Source organism: Cnephaeus nilssonii, assembly GCF_951640355.1.
Source record: "Cnephaeus nilssonii genome assembly, chromosome: 5".
Classification (NCBI taxonomy): Eukaryota; Metazoa; Chordata; class Mammalia; order Chiroptera; family Vespertilionidae; genus Cnephaeus; species Cnephaeus nilssonii.
In genome coordinates, this window is record NC_137076.1 from 80,665,425 (window position 1) to 80,688,522 (window position 23,098).

The 23,098-nt window shown below is 41.7% G+C and overlaps 1 pseudogene across 1 annotated transcript; it reads right to left on the reverse strand.

Annotated features, from left to right (window-relative positions):
• Positions 1-3,621: 3,621 nt before the first annotated feature.
• On the reverse strand, positions 3,622-4,513 carry LOC307100265 (zinc finger HIT domain-containing protein 3-like; annotated as a pseudogene). Its single transcript has one exon. The product of its transcript is annotated as a zinc finger HIT domain-containing protein 3-like (transcript).
• Positions 4,514-23,098: the final 18,585 nt, after the last annotated feature.

A 23,098-nucleotide genomic window follows, 5' to 3' on the forward strand; every position in this document is an offset into this window, starting at 1 on the left:
AATATCGGCTAATGTGATAAAGAGGGAGGGTTTGGTGAGTAACTACTTTAGACTGGGGGTTAGTGAGGGCTTTTCTGAAAAGATAATACATAAGCAGAGACCTGAATGACAAAAAGAAGTTAGGCATAGGAATAGGGAAGAGGAAGTGGAGTGGAAGCAGTTTTGGCAAAGTGAATATCAGTTCAAAGGCTCTCAGGCAGGAAGGATTTCACAATGTTTAAGAAACAGAAAGGAGGCCCATGTAGATAGAGTGGAGGAGAAAGGAGAGCATATTGCAAGATGAGGTTGGAGAGGATGAGGATTAGGGTTGTAGTCTACCATAATGAATATCTTGGAAGAGACAATGTGGGTGAGGCCTTGTCCCCTGGGGTTAGAACAGTAGAGGCCAACCCAGAATAGTCAAAACAATCTTGAAAGTAAGGAACCAATTTGGAATACTCACAGTTTCTTATTTACAAAGCTACAGTAATCAAGACAGTGTGGTAATGGCATAATGAAATACCTATAGAATTGACAGTCCAGAAACAAACCCATCAGCCCGCAGGCTGACGCTCTATCCACTGAGCCAAAACAACTAGGGAGGTCAATTAATTTTTTATTTATTTATTTATTTATTTTAAAATATATTTTATTGTTTTTTTACAGAGAGGAAGGGAGAGGGATAGAGAGCCAGAAATATTGATGAGAGAGAAACATCAATCAGCTGCCTCCTGCACACCCCCCACCAGGGATGTGCCTGCAACCAAGGTACATGCCTTTGACCGGAATCGAACTCGGGACCCCTGAGTCCGCAGGTCGACGCTCTATCCACTGAGCCAAACCGGCCAGGGCTTTTGATGACAATTTAATGGTGAAATAATAGTCTTTTCAACAAATGGTGTTGGGAAAACTAGATATTTACATGCAAAAGAATGAAGCTGGACCCCTACCTCATATCATATGCAAAAATTAACTCAAATGTAAGGGCTAAACCACTTCTTGGAAGAAAACATAGGTATAAGTTTTCATGACCTCGGATTTGACAATGGTTTCTTATATACCAAAAGCACACACAACAAAATAAAAAAATAAATTGGACATTGTCAAAACTTCTGTGCTCTAAATGACACTATATAGAAAGTGAAAAGACAACCTACAAAATGGGAGAAAATATTTTCAGTAATATATCTGATAAGGATCTTGTATCTAGAATATATAAAGAACACTTACAACTCAATAAAAATACAACCCAATTTAAAAACGGACATTAAATAAATATTGATCTGAATATATATATAGACAATGAGCACATGAAGAGATGCTCAACATCATTAGCCATCAGGGAAATGCAAATCAAAACCACAATGAGATACCATTCACACCCACCAGGATGGCTACGAATAATAAGTATTGATAAGGATGTGGAGAAATTGGAACCATCATACATCATTGATGGGAATGTAAAATGGTGCAGCAGCACTGGAAAACAGTTTGTGTTCCTCCAAAAGTTAAACATAGAACTACCGTATGATGCAGTAATTCCACTTCTAGGTACATGGCCAAAAGAATTGAAAGCAGGGACTCAAACAGATACTTGTACACCAATGTTCATAGAGGCATTATTCACAATAGTCAAAAGGTGGAAGCAATCCAAATGACCCAATAACTCAAATTGATGAATAAAAAAATGTATTATATCCATACAGTGAAATATTTTTCCACCACAAAATGGAATGAAACACTGATTCATGCTACAATATGGATGAACCTTGAATATATCATTCTAAGCAAAAGAAGCTAGTCACAAAGGACCATATCTATACTAATAAAAGGGTAATATGCTAATTAGACTGAACATCTTCCGGACGACCTTCTGGACGTCCTTCCGGACAAAGCCATGGTGGCGGGGCTGAGGCAGAGGCGGTTAGAGGCAATCAGGCAGGCAGGGGAGAGCAGTTAGGGGGATCAGGCCAGCAGGGGAAAGCAGTTAGGGGGATCAGGTCGGCAGGGGAGAGCAGTTAGGGGGATCAGGCTGACAGGCAGTTTAGCGGTTAGGAGCCAGCAGTCCCAAGGGGTCCCCCTGGAGAGGGTGCAGGCCGGGCTGAGGGACCCCTCCTCCCATGCATGAATTTCGTGCACCGGGCCTCTAGTGTTATATAATTCCACTTATATGAAATACCCAGAATAGGCAAAACTATAAAGACAGAAAGTAGACTAGTGGTTGCCTAGGTTTGGGGACCTGGGGGATTGAAAGGTAATAGCTAAGGGGTAGAGGATCTTTTTAGGAGTGATGAAAATGTTCTAAAATAGATGTGATAGTTATATAACTCTGTAAATCAACACAAACGTAACAAAAGCCACTGAACTGCATGCTTTGAATTGTGCGGCATGTGAATTATATTTCATTAAAGCTGTTAAAAAAATTTTTTTTAAGGTAGGGGGCAGAGCCTGCTATCTAATTAGCAGGGCACAGCAAAGAGGTTGAAAATCTCTAGGGCCTTCAAGACCAAAGGAATTACCACTGCTGGGCAAGAACTGGGTAATTTTCTAATACCAACTCCAGGAACCAACCAGCTAAGTGAACCCAAGGGAAGAACCATGGCCTTGGGAGATTTCTCCGGGTTGTTTTCAGAACCTGTGTTTGTTCACCTCCCATGAATATATCCATGTCCAAAGGGGATACTGTACAGTGATACAGTTGTTCCCTCTCTTGGTCCTCTGCTCTTCCCAATGATAATATGTTAATTTCAGATCTTAGCTCCAATATGAAAATATTTCCTGTTTATTAATAACCATAGGCTCACAGAGCTGGAAGATCACCTCATCTCTAAGATGCAGAAAGTAGGTTCCAAAGGAGAGTAACCTGCTCAATCACACAGCCAGTAAATGTCATAGAGGAGACTGAAATCATTCCTGAAAATTCTCCATGCCAGTGACCATATCCCTAATGAATCAGTAATAGCCTAAGAAGGCCAGGGCTCAAGTTAGGGAGAGGGGATGGATGGTAGGAGGCAAAGGAAGAGGGTAGGTGGAGGTCTGTGGAAAAGTACATACATCTTTTCTCTTTAAGCTTGATTTCTTTCCATGTTGGCCTTTTCTAGTTAACCATGTGGTTTTGTGGCCTAGAAGAATTGTTGGTTCTTAAAGGTTATTAAAGCATTTAGGTCATTTTAAGAAATGGGCCAGAGCAGGAGGAAGGGAATATGAGTACTGCTGTTTTAGGGGATGGCCGTGACTCCTCTGCTAGACTGTGGAGTGGACCTTCTGTGGCCTCTGACAGCTTGTCCTTACCATATAACAACAACTCCTCCTCCTCCTCTTCCTCCTCCTCTACACAAAACCACATCTTGATTTTATTTAGTAATATTGAACAAGTTTTCACTCAAACAAGTGTGAAACTTGATAAATTATCTTACAATATCTACCTTAACTGTACTAAAGATAAATAACTTAAATAACTTTGAATGTGTGCTACTTGAGCGCCCCCATCTGCCTGACACCTAAGCCCACTGAAATGGAGGTGAAGATCGGAGTGACCTACCCTACATCAGCAAGTCTTCCTCCTGGAAATCACTGCTCTTGCTTTGGGCCCCACATGAGCTGGTCTCCTGGGAGAAGGCACAAACAGCACCATAATCCATTTTAAGGGTCCTTATTCTGGGATGGTTCCACGGTCCTTAAACAGCAGCTGGCAAATTCCACAAACAAGGGTTCCTGCATGCAGCTCTCATGAGCTTGCCCCTGTCATCCACCTGATCAAGGCTGACCATCAGCTGTCTAAGGTGTGGGTTGAGCAGAAAGCTTCTTAATGATGCAGACTCCCCTAAATTCTTTGAATTCTGCAAAGAAACTGTCCTCTTCCTCATCACTATTAAGAAAATCAGCTACAGAATCATCATCATCTTTGTTTTCCTCGGGCTTTATAGTTTTTGCAGTAAAAGCTGATATTATAAATCCAAGACAGTTTCGGCATGCACTGCTCTGTGCTTCCGGAAACAGGTCACAGAGCAGTAGAGCGCTTGGCAGGCCAGGCGGTGCAGTGGTATTTGGGCTTCTCCAAGCAGATCACACAGAGGAGGGTGCTCCCACTGAGCCACGCCATGGTCTCCCACTCCCGCTGCGCGCTCTAACTTCATGGTTTCTAAATTAACTCCTTAACGGTTGGGAAGTTCCCTTACTCTCACATGCCCTTTCCAAGTCTTTCTCTTAAAAAAATTTTTTTAAATTGATTTCAGAGAAGAAGGGAGGGGAAAGCCAGCTAGATACATCAATGATGAGAGAGAACCATTGATGGGCTGCTTCTTGCACACCCCCCATTGGGGATCGAGCCCGCAACCTGGTGCCCGGACTGGGAATCGAACCATGACCTTCTGGTTCATAGGTTGATGCTCAACCACTGAATCACACCGGCCGAGCAGTTCTGAAACTTTTTTGGTCTCAGAACCCCTAATCACTCTTAAAACTTATTAAAGACTCAAAGAGCTTTTATTTAAGAATCAAAGAGCTCTTGTTTATGTATCTGGGCTTTATCGATATTTACTGTATTATAAATTAAAACAGGAATTTAAAAAAATCTGCAAGTTCATTTCATAAATGTGAACATAAGCAACATTTTTATGAAAAAAATATTTTCAAAGCAAAAACATTAATAAAAAGAGTAGAATTTTTAATGCCTAGCTTAATAAAAGACAGACGGATTCCCATATCTGCTTCAGTATTCAGTCAACTGTAATATAGTGTTTTAGTTTAAGAATACAAAGAAATCTGGACTCATACAGATTTGTAGTTGGAAAAGGGAGGAAAATTTTAATGGCTTTTTCAGATAATTTTGGTTATTCCCCTTTAAAAGCACACCAAAATTAAACAACTATTAGTATCTAGAATATATAAAGAACACTTTTTGTATTCTGTTACATTAAAATCCATTGGTCTATCTTTGGATGATTTTTTTACTCATGCATGGTTTTGTAAAATCATGCATTGGTCATTTGGGAAATCTTGGTTCAATGAGTTATGCAGATCTTGCAAATATTGACATATTACAGTATCTATAATAATAGAAGCATAATATGCTAATTAGACTGGATGTCCTTCCGGACGACCTTTGGAGGAAGCCGGGGCTGTGAGGGAAGCCCGGGTCCCAGGTGCCAGAGGGAAGCCGTGCTTACGGCCGGGATAAGGAAGGCCTACTCTTGCATGAATTTCGTGCATCCAGCCTCTAGTCTACACCAGTGGTCGGCAAACTCATTAGTCAACAGAGCCAAATATTAACAGTACAACAATTGAAATTTCTTTTGAGAGCCAAATTTTTTAAACTTAAACTTCTTCTAACGCCACTTCTTCAAAATAGACTCACCCAGGCCGTGGTATTTTGTGGAAGAGCCACACTCAAGGGGCCAAAGAGCTGCATGTGGCTCGAGAGCCGCAGTTTGCCAAACACTGGTCTACACTAATAAAAGAGAAACATGCAAATTAACCACCACTCTGCTATGCCAAGCCATGCCCACCAGCCAATCAGGAGCGAGTATGCAAATTAACCCAACCAAGATGGCAGCTGGCCACGGAGCTGGAGCAAGCAGGAGGCTTGGGTTGCCCCAGCAATGGAAGAAGCCAAGCTTCCCGCCCACCCTGGCCGGCCCTGGCCTCTGCTCAAGGCTACAAAGTTTCAATTATAGAAGATAAATAAATCCTAGATACTTGCTTCCAGTCGACCCTGGCCTCCGCTCAAGGAGGTGCTGAAAAAAAAAAAAAAAGAAGAAAAAAAGGAGGGGCTGGGACCTTGGGTTGCCGGGGGGTGATCAGGCCAGGATGGGACAGCAGGGGCCATTGGGGGTAAGCAGATCAGCAGGGGGGCTAGTTGGGGGTGAGCAGGTCGTCAGTGGGGGTCAGTTGGAGGTGATCAGGACAGCGGGGGGGGGGGGCAGTTTGGAGTGAGCAGGCCAGCAGGGGGGCAGTTGGGGGTGAGCAGGCCAGTGGGGAGGGAAAGTGGGGGCGAGCAGGCCAGCAGGGGGGGCAGTTGGGGGCAAGCAGGCCAGCAGGGGGGGCAGTTGGGGGCAAGCAGGCCAGCAGGTAGAGTAGTTAGGGGCAATCAGGCAGGCAGGCAGGTAGGTGAGCGGCTGGAGCCAGCAGTCCTGGATTGTGAGAGGGATGTCCGACTGCTGGTTTAGGCCTGATCCCTGTAAACCGGCAGTAGGACATCCTTCGAGGGGTCCCAGATTGGAGAGGGTGCAGGCCGGGCTGAGGAACACCCCCCCACACACACACACATGCACGAATTTCGTGCACCGGGCCACTAGTATAATATAAAGAACCACATTTGTCAATAACATCACCTACCTTATCAAAAAAAATCTTTACATTTTAGGAAACTGTCAACCAATGGCAGTGAATACAATTTTCCAAAATCCTCATTTTTGCCCCAATACTTGAATTTTATAATTGGAAACAAATACTATTTTCCTTCAAGTGGCAGGCTCCAGAAAATATCTGCCAAATACACATGTCTGACTTACCAAAATTCATGTTAGTCATGCTTTCAAGTAAAAATGTTGTTTTATGAAGAAGTGGTTACTTCAGCTTGAAAACAGAATAGTTTCACAAGTGTTTTTCTGAGACAATCACTCAATGTACTTTGGACAATCAATGTACCTGAAAACAGCCAAGGTACAGCAGAAGTGCTCTATGTACACTTTCTATTTCTTCACACTGAATTTTTTTAGAAGGGTGCAGAGCTTTAATATATATATATATATATATATATATATATATATATATATATATATATATATATATATATATTTATAATTGATTTCAGAGAGGGAGAGGGGAAGAGAGATAGAAACATTAACGATTAGAGAGAATCATTGATTGGCTGCCTCCTGCATGCCCCCCTACTGGGGATCGAGCTCACAACCCAGGCATGTGCCCTGATTGGGAATCGAATTGCGACCTCCTGGTTCATAGGTTGATGCTCAACCACTGAGCAACACTGGCCGGGCCTGACACTGAATTTTTAAAATACATGTACTAAAGGGTCAAGTTTTAATAAAGATAAAATTTCCTGCTTCATCCTGAGTAAAATTGCCCCTGCCCCCCCCCCCCTTGAATGCTCAGTGGGGAAGACTAAATTATCTACTATACAGTTTGATACCACTGCCTAAGGCCATGGTCGGCAAACTGCGGCTCGCGAGCCACATGTGGCTCTTTGGCCCCTTAAGTGTGGCTCTTCCACAAAATACCACAGCCTGGGCGAGTCGATTTTGAAGAAGTGGCGTTAGAAGAAGTTTAAGTTTAAAAAATTTGGCTCTCAAAAGAAATTTCAATCATTGTACTGTTGATATTTGGCTCTGTTGACTAATGAGTTTGCCGACCACTGGCCTAAGGCACCAGCAATTTTTACCCCCATTGCTTTTGTACTATCAGTACAAAAGTCAACACAGTGAAAAGTAATACCTTAGAATTATAATAAAAACAATTTTGATTTCATGGACTCCCTAAAAAAGCCTTGGGGCTTCCAGGAGCCTACAGACCATACTTTGAGAACTCTGGCAATATACATGTGTGTGTATGTATTTATATGTAATATATTTTCCCCCTAAGTTCACATTTTTGTACGTTAAATATAATTCCCTAGATTTGATCTGCCAGAGTTTAAGAGGGCCCTCTAGGCAAAAAGTTTCACCTAGAGACCTGATCCCAATTTTTCTTATAGCTTCTGTGATCTTGTCCAGACACATGTCTCAACTAGACTCTCTATAAGTGTTCTTTTGGGGCCATAGCAGACACCATGCCACTTCCTTGGGGAAGAACATCTGGGAAGTGGCACTGTTAACTGCCCTGCAGGTGAACGCCATGCTGCGTCTCCTGATTTATGGGTCTGCCTTGATGAGCAAGAGGTGTGGTAAACTAAATTGAGTCCAAACACTCCACATGAGTCTCCAAGATCAGCCTTCAGAGTGACTCAGTTCTCACTTATAAGCCAAAATTGCTTCCTGAGTTGGAATCTTGGGCTTGCTCTCTCCTCATATTGGTAAGCAATGATGTACTTCTAATTCTAATAGGAAACATCAGAGGGTAATAGATGGGATCATGTAGGTCACCTCAGAGATTTTTCTGATCCTAATGACCAGTCCTCTAGTTCTTCCTTTATTAAAAACTAGAGGCCTGGTGCATGAAATTGTGCATGGGGGGGGGGTAAATCCCCTCAGCCCAGCCTGCACCCTCTCTAATCCAGGACCCCTCGGGGGATCGGGCCTAAACTGGCAGTTGGACATCCCTCTCACAATCCTGGACCACTGGCTCCTAATCGCTCACCTGCCTGCCTGCCTGGTTGCCCCCAACTGCACCCTCCCCCCACCGGCCTGGTCGCCCCTAACTGCCCCCCTCTGGCCTGGTTGCCTCTTACTGCCCCCCCTCTGCCGGCCTGGTTGCCCCTCACGGCTCCCCTCACCGGCCTGGTTGCCCCACGCAGTCTGCTGTTCAGTTGTTTGGTCGTCCCTCACTAACAATCCTGCCGGCCTGGTCACCCCACGCAGCCTGCTTGTTCAGTCATTTGGTCATCCCTCACTAACCCCCCTGCCGGCCTGGTCATAGGCAGCCATCTTGTGAGGGTCAATGAAGACTACATGACACCTCAAGGGTCCTGATTCACTACATGCCAGATCACCAGGACCTGGAAAATAAGCTGATTCTTGCTGTGGGGGTTATTGTTTAACTGTTCTCTCATCAAACCATGAGATTCCAAATTTGCCAGTCCTTAAACCTTCTGAAGTTTGTGACAGAATGCTATAGTACCAGCCAAGGAGGTACTATGACATTCTGTCACAGACTTTAGAAGGTGGGTGTGTTCTAAGTGGCAGGGTATAAGAGGATATATGAAACAGGATGTTTAGAGTGGTTAGTCTTATGTTTTCCAAGTGTGGGACAGGAGGTGGGAACTTCATTGTGATGTATGTGGTAAGCTTCTGGGTTTCTCCAAAGGGTCAACTGATTTCAGATTCTTAAAACTCTATTCTTATCAAAGAGCATATATAGCTATGGACCAGGTCTTCTGGGCTAACCTCTTATACACTTTCTGGTACTTATTCTTCAATGTGATTCTTGGCCTTCCCTTTTAATTAGTACTGAGAGGTGGAGGGAAGCATACAGAATTGCTGCTAATACTCATATTTTCATTATGCATCTTTTTGTGGAGGCAATACCCAATATATATATATTCGCCACGGATTCACCTGAGCAAACAGTGACTTAACATGACTTTTCTGCAGAGAGATGCTTCCTTCTGTTACAACTTGACATGTTAAAAAATGTTTCCCCCAATTACAGTAGAGATGTATCTATGTTCCTGTTTAGTATGTTTCTCTTGAGGGTTTCTGGCTGATTTACTATGTAATGTTCTATATCAGCTAAGTTCTTCTCATTGCCATCTGAAACCAACACATAGGGTGAACCCATCATCATCTTCAACTGAAAAATAATTGTTCCTGCTTAATTTCCCTAACACTCTCAATAAATACCACATTTGATCAATCTACTGATTTTACACCTGTAGTGATTTTTCTTACAAACTTTATTTTTTTTCCTGATTACCAGAGTAATTTACACATTACTTATAGAAAAACTGAAAACGAATATGTAAAATAAATAAAAATCACCCATTGTACTACCGTCCATAGAGGATCTCTGTCCACTGTATGTCATTTTGATGTATGGGAATATTCTATTCATTTTAGTGTGTACTGGGACTATCATATGCCTTTTGTTTTATAATTTTATTTCATTTTAAATTTTTTAAAAAACTCTTAATACAATATGTGAACTTCATTTTTAATTACTATAGACTCAAATTGCAAACCATAATTGAGTTAACCATTTTCCTGTTAGGTATTTAGGTTGTAATATTTTTTTCCTATGTAATATTTTGTGCCCATGTCTGATTAACTTTTTCTTAAAAAATTCGATAATTTTATAGACACCTTCACTAAAAGATGATTCATCTATGAATATTAGTTTGAAATTAGTTGAAAATCCATGAATGAAAGTTATGGAAATATTATACACTAGAAAAATATACTTTTCCTATTTCAAGGAAAGAAACAAATTGTTTCTCTATTGATGATTAACTCTTTTTTTTTGTTAATCCTCACCTGAGGATATTTGGATATTTTTCCCACTGCTTTTCAGAGAGAGTGGCAGTGTGGGGAGGTGGGGGGGGGGGGCGGGGGAGGGGGAGAGAGAAAGAAAGAGAGAGAGAGAGGGAGAGAGAAAGAAACATCGACATGAAAGAGACACCTCAACTGGTTGCCTCCCTCACACAACTGGGGTTGGGGAGTGAACCTGCAACCCAGGTACTGGCTCTTGACTGGGAATTGAATCTGGTGCTTGGGCCGACACTAACCACTGAGAAACACTGGCCAGGGCTCAATGAATAACTTTTTTAAAAAAATCTTTATTGTTGAAAGTATTACAGATGTTCCCTTCTCCCCCCATTTATTCTAGCCCACTTCTCCCCACTCCCCCCACCGCCGTTTGATGATTAACTTGTAAAGATAAATTCCTAGAAGTCCAGAGGAATAGAAATTTTTAAAAATAAACTTCTATAAGAAAGATCTGTCTGTCCAGGGTGGCTCAATAGTTGAGCATCAACCTGTGAACCAGGAGGTCATGGTTTGATTCCCAATCAGGGCACATGCCTGGGTTGTGGCTCGATCCCCTGTGTGGGATGCGCAGGAGGCAGCTGATCAATATCAATGATTCTCTCTCATCATTGACATTTCTCTCTCTCTCTCTCTCTCTCTCTCTCTCTCTCTCTCTCCCTCCCCTCCCTCCCTCCCTCCCTCCCTCTCTCCCTTCCTCTCTGAAATCAATAAAAAATCCTATCTAATAAAGACAGAATATGCAATTTGACCATAACTCTGCAACAAAGATGGTGGCGCCCACAGCCAATAAGGAGGGAATATGCAAATTGACGCGACAAGGCGAGAGGTGAAAAGGCGGCTCCAGCCGAAGCAAAGGCAGTGCCAGCAGCCAGGGGAAGGAAGGCCCATTCTTGCATGAATCTTCATGCATCGGGCCTCTAGTATATATATATTTTAAAAGTAAGTAGATCTGCCCTGGCGGGTTTGGCTCAGTGGATAGAGCGTCGGCCTGTGGACTCAAGGGTCCCAGGTTCGATTCCGGTCAAGGGCATATGCCTTGGTTGCAGGCGCATCCCGGTGGAGGGTGTGCAGGAGGCAGCTGATCGATGTTTCCCTCTCATCAATGTTTCTGACTCTCTATCCCTCTCTCTTCCTCTCTATAGAAAATCAATAAAATATATATTAAAAAAAAAAAGTAAGTAGATCTTAGCCCAGCCAGTGTGGCTCAGTGATTGAGCATTGACCTGTGAACCAGGAGGTCATGGTTCAATTCTGGTCAGGGCATGTGCCTAGATTGTGGGCTGGATCCCCAATGGGGGGCATGTAAGAGGCAACCAATTGGTGATCCTATCTAATCATTGATGTTTCTGTCTCTCTCTCCCTCTCCATTCCTCTCTCTGAAATCAATAAAAATATATTACACACAAAAAAAGAAATTAAGTATGCTTTAAAAAAAAAGTAGATCTTAAACATTCTCATCGCAAGAAAAAAGCTATGTGAGAATATGTATGTTAACTAAACTTATTGTGGTAATCACTTTGCAATATATACATATATCAAATCATTATGTTGTATATTTTAATCTAATACAATGTTATATATCAATTATATCTCAATAAAACTAGAAAAAATAAAAATTTTAATTTTTAATTAAAAATTTGAAACTTTAGAGTTAAAAGAAAAGCTGTGAAGATAGTACCAACATATTACATTAGACTAGTTCATGTCACAATTAACGAACTTACAATGATACATTATTATTAGCTAATTGATGTTATTATTAACCTTCGCACTCGGATGTCGAGTGTGACTTGACACAGTTAGCATTAGAATAAAGGAATCGAGAAAAAAGCAAGTGAGTGCAAAGGGTTAAGATTCATACTTTATTTAGATTTCCTTCGTGTTTGCTTCATGTCCTTTTGTTTCAGTATCGCATCCAGGATACCACATTACATTTAGTCATCGTCATCTCCTTAAGCTGCTCTTGACTATGACAGTTTCTTATACTTTTCTTGCACACAATCAAGGGTACAGTTTATCAACATGACATCACTACTGTTGATCACCTGGCTGAGATAGTGTTTGTCAGTTTTCTCCACTATTAAGTTATTTCACCCCCAACTTTCACTCTGTACTCTTTGGAAGAATGTCACTTTGCACAGCTCACACTTAGGAGAAGGGAGTTAATGCTTCACCTCCTTGAGGGTAGAGTATGTACATAAATTTGGAATTCTTCTGAATGGAAGATTTATCTATTCTCCCATTTATTTATTTATTTATTTATTCATTCAATCATTTATTTATATCCATATGAACTCTTGAATATTGATGTTATACTTCAGGTTATAATCCAATACTATTTATTTGCTCAAATGTTTCAGCTTTGGCCACTGGGGGCTCTCAGTTAGCTCTTTGATATACACTTATTAGTGGTGTGTGTGTGTGTGTGTGTGTGTTTAGCACCTTCCTACTTGGCATTTTAAGATGCTCCAGGCTCAGCTTGTATATTTCCTGCCCCATCCTAGAATCAGCCATTTCTCCAAGGAGCCATGGTTCCTTTTATTGAAGAACTAGAGGCCCGATGCACGAAATTCATGCACTGGGGGGTGGTCCCTCAGCCCAGCCTGCACCCTCTCCAATCTGGGACCCCTCGGGGTATGTCCGACTGCCGGTTTAGGCCCGATTGGGATCAGGCCTGAACCAGCAGTCGGACATCCCTCTCACAATCCGGGACTGCTGGCTCCTAACCACTCGCCTTGCCTGGCTGCCTGATTGCCCCTAACCACTCTACCTGCCAGCCTGATAACCCCCTAACCACTCCCCTGCTGGCCTGATTGACACCTAACTGCTCCCCTGCCAGCATGATTGACACCTAACTGCTCCCCTGCTGACCCGATCACCCCCAACTGCCCTTCCCTGCAGGCCTGGTCCCCCCCAACTGCCCTCCCATGCCGGCCATCTTGTGATGACGTGGGGCGGCCATCTTGTGACGTGATGGCGTGAGGGTAAATTTGCATATTACCTCTTTATTATATAGGATGATATTAAAAACTAAGATCTGGGTGCAAAATATATATGTTGTTGCTGGAGTGTCATTATTTCTAGGTCTGCTCAGCTGACAGAGCAAGGAAAAATATGTGTGTATATTATCTGTGTATATACACATACCTATACATGTTTTTACATGTATCCACTTGTAACCATATTTAACTTCATATGAGTTGATACTGATGCCTCCAACTCTAATCCATTACCACATGGATCATTCTAGCCTCTTCCACTTGTTTATCTGTAATCTCCCACTTCAATAGTGAGAAACTAAGCCCCCACCATCCATTTACATAATTGTTCAATTCTAGTACACATACATAGTGATTTCTGATGTGTTAATACATATCCCTAATGGGAACCAACTTTGTCAACTACTGTACAGTTCTTATGCGCTGCTCCGTTTGCCTTTGGTCTTAGAGCCACCACTGATTTTCAAAGTTACATAGGTCAGTACCTTTTTCCTTTACTCCCTTCAGTGAAGTTGCTTCACACATTTATAATACAACTAGAAGCCCGATGCACGAAGATTCGTGCTAGAATGGGCCGTCCTTTCCCTGGCTGCTGGCACCACCTTTCCACTCTGGCCCAGCCCCAGAACGCCTCTTTCCGCTCTGGCCCCACCTTCCCACACTGCCCACAGGCCCTGAGAGACCAGGGGTGGGGTGGAATGCCTGCGCCGTCGCATGGCGACGACGCAAGCATCCCACCCACCCCCGGGTCGCTAGGCACCTGTGTATGCAAATTAATCACCATCTTTGGTGGGTTAATTTGCATATCACTCCTGATTGGCTGGTGGGTGTAGTGGAGTGATGGTTAATTTGCATGTTTCTCTTTTATTAAGTAAGAAGACTAGATTCTTTTCTCACAGTCTGCATTCCATTCTGGAATTCCCTCATCTATTAAATTATTTTTTAAAAATTTTCATACATTAAAGTAAACTCTGTATATAAAGTTCTATGGATTTTTGACAAATACATAGTATCATGTACTAACCATTACTGTATCATACAAAATATAATATCATATAGAATTTTATCACCCCCTGCCTCCAAAAATCCTCTGTGTTTTACATATTGAACCCTTCCCCCACCCAGACCCCTTGCAGTCATTGATCTGTTTATCAACTCCATGCTTTGCCTTTTTCAGAACATCATATAAATAGAACCATACAATATGTAGCCTTTTCAGACTGACCTCTTCCACTTAGCAATATACATTTAAAATTCATCTATGTCACAACAGCATGAAACTTACAAAAAGTGAACGGATGAAGAGGGCAAAGGGAGTTAATATATGGTAACTAAGGGAGACTAGACTATGATGTATCATAGAATTGTACACTTGAAACATATAGTGTAATTAATCAATGTCACACCAATAAATTTAATTAAAAAATAAAATTCAATCTCAGAGGGAAGGTGGGGTTGGGTGAGTGGGAAGAGATCAACCAAAGAACTTGTAAGCATATATGCATAACCCATGGACACAGACAATAGGCCTGGGGTAGGGGGCAGGAGTGGGCTAGAAGGGGTCAATGGGGGGAAAAGGGAACATATGTAATACTATCAATAATAAAAATTTAAAAATAAAATAAAATTTATCTATACCACCCTAACCGCTTTGGCTCAGTGGATAGAGTGTCGGCCTGCGGACTGAAGGGTCCCGGGTTCGATTCCAGTCAAGGGCATGTACCTTGGTTGCGGGCACATCCCCAGTAGGAGGTGTGCAGGAAGCAGCTGATGTTTCTCTCTCATCGATGTTTCTGGCTCTCTATCCCTCTCTCTTCCTCTGTAAAAAAATCAATAAAACATTTTTAAAAAAATTATCTATACCTTTGCATAGCTTGATAATTCATTCTTTTTAATTACTGAATAATATTCCATTGTGTGGCTGCCACACAATTTGTTTATCCACTTATTGAAGAATATCTTAGTTACTTCCAGGTTTTGGTGATTAAGAATAGAGCTGCTATAAACATTCACATGCACAATATTATATAATAATAGATATAAGTTTTCAAATCAGTGGGTAAATACCTAGGAGTGTAATTGTGGATTGTATAGTAAGACTATGTTTAGCTTTATAAGAAATTCCAGGTCTGCCAGTGTGGTTCAGTGTTTGCGCATTGACCTATGGACCCAGAGGTCACGGTTCAATTCCTGGTCAGGCCATATGCCCGGGTTTCGGGCTCTATGCCCAGTGTGGGGCGTGCAGGAAGCAGCCAAGCAAAGATTCTCTCTCATCATTGATGTTTCTATTTCTCTCTCTCCATCTCCCTCTCCCTCTCCCTTCCTCTCTGAAATAAAAATAAATAAACAAATAAAATAAAATAAAAAGAAATTTCCAACCTCTCTTCTATAGTGGCTGCACCATTTTGCATTCTCACCAGCAATGAGAGAGTTCCTATTGTTTGCATCCTTGCCAGCAATTGATATTGTCATTTATTTGGATTTTAGCCATTCTAATAGGTGGAAATAAAAATTTAAAGAAAGGATCTTGATATACAAAGCTACATTTCTCTTCAGAAAGTTTGTATTGATTTCTCTGGAGTAACTTTTGTTCTTATACTCCTTTGCTCCCCACATTTAATCAGGCACCAAATCATGATGATTCTTTATACTTGCTGACAGCTCCTTTTTCTGCATTGTAATAGCCACTGTTCTGATCCAGGCCTTCATTACCTCACACCTGGACTAAGTGCAATAGCAAGATTGCTTGTTTCCTAGACTTCAGTGTCTCCTTGTTCCAACCCAACTCACACAACGTAGCCAAAACAACAAAAAAAATTATAATCTTCTTTTAACAATTTTTATCTTGGTAACTTTGCTTTTCAAGACCTATAGTGGGTGGCCTATTGAACCAAACTGAAAGCCTTCAGTCCAGTATTCAACATTTATGTAACTAAATTTCTCTTTAATCCCATTTCCAATTTCTCTACACTAACCAAGTTAGACTTTTTACCTGACACAGAATTTGAAGACTTTCCATTCTTTGTCATCATTCCTAAAATTCCTTTCAATTTGGAATGCTTTTTCTCTTTTATTTCCCTCAGGCAGTGTCCTAGATCAAAATGATCATAATCAAAGCTTTTTCCTAAACAAACTCACTCCATTTTGATTTCTCTTTTAGTTCCCATTTGTTCAATACTGTAAAATAGTTATACTGTCTTGAATTAGACTTCCTGTTGTTTAAGACTATTCTCTATTATTCATGTGCAGTCTTTCAATCTACATTCATCAATGTAACGGGAAAGAAATACGTGAAATATTCTGATTCTTTTACATTTTCTCTGAAGCTCTTGACACAGTGCAGTAATTGAATAAATGCTAGTTGAATTAACAGATTTAAAAATTGCAAAATTGGACTTCCAATCAAGATAGTGGCATAGGTAAATGTGGTACTGGAACCCTCCCACGACCACATCAAAATTATAACTAAACTATAGAATAGCTGCCACTCAGAACCACCTGAAATCTAGATGAATGGAAATCCTACAACTAGGGATTTAAAGAAGCCACATTGAGACTGGTAGGAGGGGCAGAAACGGAGAACAGGCTGGTCCCACATCCACACCAGGCCCCCAGCCCAGGGGTCCAGTGCCAGGGAAAGAAGTCCCCATAACTTCTGGCTGTTAAAACCAGTGGGGATTGTGGCTAAGATGGAGGGCTGTTGGAGTCCCAGGCAGCTCCTCTCAAAGGGCCCATGCACAGACTTACTTGGACTCACTCCCTCTGAGCTCCAGTGCTGGGGCAGTAGCTCAAAAGGAACCAGGGTCACATGGGGTTGGAACTAAATTGTCTGGCACTAGGGAGAGAGCTAGACAAAAGTGCTGGCAGAGGCCATTGTCCTTTTCTGAGCTCTCCCAACAGAGCTGACAGGTGGGCACCGTATCTGAAACTCCATCAACCTGGCTCACATTATTCCCCCTGCCCTGGTGATTCTAAGATCCCACCCTACTCAACTTGCAGGCCTACCCAACCCATTTCCAGGGGCTTTTCCATAAAACTGGCCTCTTTGGCCTCATGCTTCAGACTTCCTAAAATCTCTCAGGCAAATAGCATCCAGCCTCTGCATACCCTATACCTCTTTCTAAGTGGCCCCAGGCACGGAACTAGTGGCAGCCAGCCTTGGTTTGCAGCTTGGCCTCTCCTGGGCACTTCTGAGCCCAGCACAAATAGCAACCATCTGCAGATTGCTCTTTAGCGTGTGCCAGGTGGACCCAGGCAGGGCATAGGCAGTGGCTGACCTTGCACTTCCCAGGAGGCCCAGAGCCAGTGTACCCAGTAGGTAGCTTCAGACCATGCCAGATTACCACCATACCACCTCCACAAGCAACACACTCAAGGGGCGGACTCGGTGAGCACCAAAGCCCCACTGAAGCAAGTCTTGCTCTATAGGGTCAACTCCTACACAGCAGCTCCTTCATTGTAGTTGCATATGGTCCTCACAGCTGATCCCCCTATGGGGTCAATTCCTCCCAGTGATGCCAACAGCAATCAAGGACAGTGCACACAGCCCACACAGGGGTGCATCTGTAGCACCCAGTTTGGGTGACAGGGGAGACTGTGCCACCTACTACACAAGGCCACTCTACCAAGTATGGGAGACATAGCAGTTCTATCTAATTCAGAGAAATATAGATAAGCACCCAAAATGCAGAGACAAAGAAACAGGACAGGAGAAATCTCCAGAAAAAGAACTAAATGAGTCCTAGCTGACTTGGCTCAGTGGATAGAGCATCAGCCTGCCGACTCAAGGGTCCCAGGTTCGATTCCGGTCAAGGGCACATGCCTGGGTTGTGGGCTCAATCCCCAGTGGGGGTTGTGCAGGAGGCAGCCGGTCAATGATTCTCTCTCATCATTGATGTTTCTATCTCTCTCTCCTCTCCCTTCCTCTCTGAAATCAATAAAGAAATATATATTTTTTAAAAAGAACTAAATGAAATGGAGGCAAGGAAACTACCTGATATAGAGTTCAAAACAATAGCTATGCCCCACTGGTGTGGCTCACTGGTTGAGCATCGGCTCAGGAACCAGGAGGCCACCGGTTTGATTCCCAGTCAGGGAACCTGCATGGGTTGTGGGCTCGGTCCCCTGTGGGTGGCATGCAGGAGGCAGCCAGTCGATGATGTTTCTCTCTCATCAGTGTTTCTGTCTATCCGTCTCCCTTCCTCTCTCTCTAAAAAATCAATAAAAAACATATCAAAACAAAACAAAACAAAACAAAACAAAACAAAAAACAATGGTTATAAGAATGCTCAAGGAACTTAGTGAGAACTTCAACAGCATGGAAAAGGACATAGAAACCATAAAAAAGAACCAGTCAGAAATTACAGACATACAAACTAAAGTGAAGAATAATTTACAGGAAATCAACAATGGAGTAGAGAATGCAGAGAATCAAATCATCGATTTGGAATATGAGGAAGCAAAAAATATCCAATCAGAACAGCAAAAAGAAAAAATTATCCCCCCAAAATGAAGATAGTGTAAGAAGCCTCTGGGATAACATCAAGTGAACCAACATTCGCATCATAGGGATGCCAGAAGGAGAAGAGTGAGAGCAAGCAATTGAAGACCTATTTGCAAAAATAATGATGGAAAACTTCCCTAACTTGATAAAGGAAATAGACATACAAGTCCAGGAAGTGCAGAGTCCCAAACAAGATGCACCCAAAAGGCCCACACCAAAACATAATTAAAATGCAAAAGGTTAAAGACAGAGACAGAATCTTAAAAGCAGCAAGAGAAAAGCAGTTAATTACCACAAGTGCTTCCTGGAGGTGAGAGAGTAGGTTAGAAAGTTAGACATCTGTAGCATTGTTTATTATACCACCCCCCAAAAAAGGAGAAACAATCTAAATGTCCATCATTACAGAACTGGACAAATAAATGGCATAATCAGTCAACAGAATAGTATGAAGCAGAAAACAAGAATGACAGAGTTCTCTAAATAGTAACGTGGAATACCTCTAGAATAAATTAGGTGACAAAAAGCAAGATATAAAAGTGTGTATAGTATGCTGTTGCCTGTGTTAAAAAGGAAAAAAATAAATTGACATGTACAGAATTGCTTATATACGTATAAAATCTCTAGAATGATATTTAATAGCATAATAATATAGTTTTCTTATGAAAGGGAATCTGGGTGTTTAGTGGGCAATGTAAAAGACTCCTTTTATCATATTCTTTAAATAATTCTTAAAATTTGAACCATGTGAAAATATTAACTATTTATATATTTATATATTTTTTATTTTTAATATATTTTTTATTGATTTCAGAGAGGAAGGGAGAGGGAGAGAGAGATAGAAACATCAACAATGAGAGAGAATCATTGATTGGCTGCCTCCTGCACACCCCACACTGGGGATTGAGCCTGCAACCCGTGTATGTGCCCTTGGCTGAAATCGAACCTGGGACCCTACAGTTTGCAGGCCAATGCTCTATCCACTGAGCCAAACTGGCTAGGGCAACTATTTAGATTTTTAAACATGAAATTACATGGTCTAAAAAACACAATATAGTTGGAGAAATGAGAAGATAAGTTAAATGTTTCCAACTGTTAAAAAAGGAGAAAGATAGCCAAAACCGGTTTGGCTCAGTGGATAGAGCGTTCGATTCAGGTCAAGGGCACGTACCTTGGTTGCGGGCACATCCCCAGTGCGGGGTGTGCAGGAGGCAGCTGATTGATGTTTCTCTCTCATCGATGTTTCTAACTCTCTATCTCTCTCCCTTCCTCTATGTAAAAAATCAATAAAATATATTTTTTTAAAAAAACAACTTGCACGTTTCAAAAAAAAAAAAAAGGAGAAAGATAGCAAATGTGGTGATAGTTAGGGTTAACTCCAACTACACTGTTAATTAGCGTGTTTATAAGAAGGCTATAATGTTTAGAGTATTATATCGGATTACTTGATTGACAAAGTTCATCTGCCATGGATGGTAACATGAAATCAATGTGAGAAGTGGGAAGAGCATGTGTTTTGAGGTGAGGAAGAACTAAATTCAAATCCTAGCTATTCCATACAATGGCTTTACAAGCTTGGGTAAGTTATTTAACCTTTTTGGAGTTTCAATTTTCTCATCTATAAAATGGGTGAAATCTTGGTAGGGTTATTATAAAGATTAAATGACATAACATCCAAATGCAACAAATTTGTTGGCTTACTTAACCTCCATTCTTTATGTAAACAGACTGAACTGAGATGGACTGACATGCAGAAATTAAATATCTTGAGGAAATGCAAATTGGAATGAGAGACCTACCTGTAGCTAAAGTCCCTGTATGTACAATTTAGTTTGTCAATCTCATATTTCTTACGAGGAATTTAGTCTTTTATTACCTCAGAAGTTTTAAAAATTCTTGGTTTATACAATGTTTCCCCTTTCCTTTTCCTTCCCTATGTGAAAGATGGTTAGAAAAGAGTGTTGTTGTTTTTTAATGTTTTCAGGAATTCATCTCCTTTTAAAATACATTTTAATTGATTTTAAGGGAAGGAAGGGAGAGGGAGAGACACAGAGAGAGAAACATTGATGGAGAGAGAGAAACATTGATGGGGTTGCCTTCTGACTGGGGACCTAACCCACAACTTGGGCTGGGAATTGAACTGCCGGCCTTTCTGTGCACGGGACCACGCCCAACCAAATGAGCCATACCCACCAGGGTGGAAGAGAGTGTTCTGAAACAAATTACAGTTCTACCCTAATAAATATTCCTACTCTTTTCTAAGGGAAAACATTTATTCTAATGCTCTTTTCTAACAAAAATACTTTTAAGAAGGATTTTTCTTTCTACAACTTATTAAACATTTGAAAAATCAGTGTATTACTTTTTTTATTAGGAAATATCATCTTAACATATCAAAACTAAGATTACCTACCAAATCACACTAATACTTATTGATATTTTACACTGAATACATTGAGTGCGATTTTATATATTCACTAGTTAGTTTTCTCAATTTTAAAACCACATGAATGTGGTATATATGGAAATATTAAATCATTTTAAATACAGACCGTATATAGCAGTCACTAAGTCTAGGAGATTAGCAGTTCCTAACTCCCATACTTACTGTCAAACTACTGTCAGTGTTTTAGGTAAAGGTCCAGGAGGAAATAAGATTATTGCTCAATCATATTTTCCTGGCTATCATCAGGGTTGGTTGCTAGGTATTGAGTTGAAGAGTATTTTTTTAATATACTGAGAGACTATTTTTGTCTCATACTGGAAAAAAAAAATATACCTAAATTTCCTCTGCCCTTGAGTTTCATTACATTTGTTTAAAGAATTTAATTTATTTGTTCAGGGACTTGCATCAGAAATTATTTTTGTATTAGTGGTAGGAATGACAAATAGTTCCTTTGTAATGTTGCACCAGTCAATACCTGTTTTTGCCTAAGGATGTATCCATACCAATTCTGGATAATCCAGCTTTGAAGTGGGATGGGCAGTGCTGGGTTTCTTTTGCTGGTGTTATTAGTTTGGGTTGTGACCTAGTCACACATGGCCTTAAAAACTTAAACAGCACTGAGGATATGGCCTAATTAAGTACCACAAATTCCAACTACAGCTAGTGTGTACTTGGCATTTACATCAAAATAGTTTTCTAGAAAAGGTACAAGACTCTTTTACCATTTTTCACAACTTATTAACTAGAAAGAACATTTACCTAACATGCTCTGCTCAAAGGAAACAGTCCTTTTTTTTTGCATGTGAAATGCCAAATGAGCAATTACCAAACCAAAGAAATTTTTACAATCTTCAAAATGTTCTTTAAATAAATGTCATTTAAAAAAATCATTATATTCTTTACAGACTTTTCAGATTCCAGTTCAAGGGGGGGTGAAATATTAAATATTGCACAATCAATACAAAGTCCTTTGTTAAAAGTTGCAAAAGAGGTGACAATGCCAAATCGTTTGCTTTCAGCCAGTCTCCGTTGGCTAAGTATCATACAGACATTCTCTGGGTCAAAGGACATTTGCCAGACAAATACAAATTTCACCCAGGGTCTTTCTTGTGATCTTCGATCATAGGGTTAGTTGGAGCATGAGCACTTTTAAACCCCTCTTTTATTGGCAAAGGAGATAGGAATAATAGAGGCAGAGTTCCTTAGACGGGACCAGACCCCCTCAGCTAGCCTTCTATTGGGTCACAGAGACCTGACAAGAATCAGTCTGGTTGGCAGGACTCGGGGGTACGTGGAGACCTGAAGAGTAGCTAATAAAAATGAGTTTGTACTGTAAGTTTGACACTGTGCTCAGCGCCTCGTGTTAATTATCTAATTTATCCACAACACCCAATGAGGGAGGTATTAATATGACCTGCATTTTACTGATGAACGAACTATAAGTCACTGAGATTAAACAACAAACGCCCGGCGGTCACGCAGCAAACTAGTGGCGGCACCAGAACTCGAAACTGTGTTCTGGTGCTCGCACTCTTTTGGAACCACTGCGTTCAGCCCCGCGGTCGGATTCCGCGCTCGATGCGGTCGGTGCCTTTCCCCTGATTTCGTGGGACAGTTCCCAGTACTGAGGCCTGGCGCTGTCCAGCCCTCAGGCCCGCTGCCTTCCACGAGGCGAGAGAACGCGGCCCCGGGGGGCGATCCCGCCCGCAGGCTGTAGAACTGCCACGTCCCGGCACGCGCGTGGGCCGAATCGTCTCCAGGCGGCCATCCCAAGCAGCCTCCATAGTCTCCTGAAATCCTCGCGCTGGGCTCCGTTCCGAAAGGCCGGAGGCGCGCGGGAGGACCGGCCCTGACCCTCACCTCTCGCAACTTCCCTACTCCGGCCCGAAGAGCCTGAGGCAGATGGCTCAGAGGCGGCAGCCTCACCTGTCCCAGAAGAGCGACGGCTCTAGTGACTGACGCTCTGCTCCTCCAACCAGGGCCTGGCGGGAAGGTGGAGCCCAGCTGAGACTGACTA